Here is a 2,099-nt window from a genome sequence, read left to right on the forward strand (position 1 = left end):
AATCTCTCCCTTTGCATTGAAAGAGCGCCACAGTCCGAGGTGGAAGGACGTCATCGCATACCGACTTCACTGTACTACGCGCTGGGTGATGACGTAGATATTTTATTGACGCATATTAGTTGTTAATGGTTTTCTTATTAATTGTTTTCCCTATTTTTGATGTGCGGAACAAATCCGTTTTTAAATAGCTGCTTGAGACAAGAGGCTACGTCGCGAGGTCTGTGGGGAGTATTTTCTCAGTTGTTTTGGCAATTGTTGTTTGGAGGGGTCAGGGCCTCTGCGGCCTGAGACTTAAGTGTGTGAACAGACCCCGGCAAAAATAAAAGACGAAAAAGGGACTGGAGCCGGGGTTCGGGCTCTGAACCATGCATAGCTTGGCTACTGCTGCGGTAAGTAAGTGGTCTGGGTGGAGGCCTAGTGAGTATTCGATATTGGTTTTAAAATTGAGACAGAGAGATGACTTAACTCCTGCAGTCAGAGGATGACAACACTGTATGTCGCATTCTACTCTAATGACAGAATGATTGTAACCTGTGACTTAGGCAGAAAGTTTGTGGTGGTAAATGCCGTTTTGTTTCACTTTGTTACAATGTTATAAATAGCAACTAAATTACGTAACTTGTAACATAAAATGACAGTTTATTTTTTTTGTCAGTTTAATTTTTATAAATGGATCATCTACATTGCATTTATGCAAAGAAAAATCTAGTGTAGAATGTCCCTTTGAAACCCAATTTATTCTTTCATGATTCAGATAAAGCATGCAGTTTTAAAGGGGCAGTACACTTACAAACTGTTATATAATTTTGCACATAGTGCAGAATTATATAACATTAGCTTACCGGCAGCTTTATACATTAAAGTGAAGACTACCACTCTTCGTCATATTATGCATCTACTAAAATAAATAGGACTTTAATTCATGATTTTTTTTATATCGCATCCTAATTCACAAAATCAATCTATTTACCAAATATTATTAGCTGTGATTCCTCCGCCCACCATTTTGTCCCTCAATTCACAAGTGATTGACATTGCAGTCTTCTAATCCGCAGTTGCACCCTGTGGCGTTCAGCCCCTTTACTGCAATGTCACGTGATGCTTCTGCGCATGCGTTTTTAACTCCAAGAGCTATTCGGATCCGAAGCGCATCCACGACACGCATGCGGTACACAGATAATCACTAATTTTCAAGAATAATACTGTCTTCATTCTGTAATGCATGCGCATATCTACTAACTATGTAGACACGCATATTGAGTACTCTACGGGGGACGCGCGTAGACACGCATGCGCAAATTGAGTACTCCACGCTTTTAAGATATGTAATAGAGCGGGCGGGACCGCTCTTTACGTCAGGGTCTAGAAAACAAGGAAGTAGAGGATGGGAGGAGTTGCTCGCAAAAACGGAGCTAAGTTATCAAATATTATATAAACAAAAACATTTATAAAAAAAAAAAAAATATGGAGGTTTAACTAAAGAAGTGTTTGTGAATTAGTAGTGAATACCAACTATCAGAAAATTTACATTCACTTTAATGTATTTCAGATACATTTTATGTAAAAGCTCCCTTTTCCAGAACGCCCTCTTGCTCTAGTGGTCTGTTTTTTTCCACAGCGCATCGCGGCATCACTGTCTTGTCACAGTGTGCCCGGTCGCACCATTAAAATGAATGTAGCTCGCTCCTGCTACTTGACCAGAGCGGGAACAAGCTACATTCATTTTAATGGTGCGACCGGGCACACTGTAACTAGACAGTGTTGCCACAATGCGCTATGGAAAAAACAGACCTGCTCAGTAGAGTAAGGAGCATCATTCTGGAAAAGGGAACTTTTTACATAAAATTTATCTGCAATACTTTAAAGGGACACTGAACCCAAGTTTGTTTTCTTTCTTGATTCAGAAAGAGCATGCAAATTTCTAATTTACTCCTACTATTAAATTGTCTTCATTCTCTTGGAATCTTTATTTGAAAAGCAAGAATGTAAGTTTCTATGCCGGCCCATTTTTGGTGAACAACCTTGGTTGTTCCTGCTGATTACTGGATTAATTTAACCGACCAATAAACAAGTGCTGTCCAGAGTACTGAATCAAAAAA

The sequence above is a fragment of the Bombina bombina genome, unplaced genomic scaffold (genome assembly GCF_027579735.1).
Source record: "Bombina bombina isolate aBomBom1 unplaced genomic scaffold, aBomBom1.pri scaffold_1287, whole genome shotgun sequence".
NCBI lineage: Eukaryota > Metazoa > Chordata > Amphibia > Anura > Bombinatoridae > Bombina > Bombina bombina.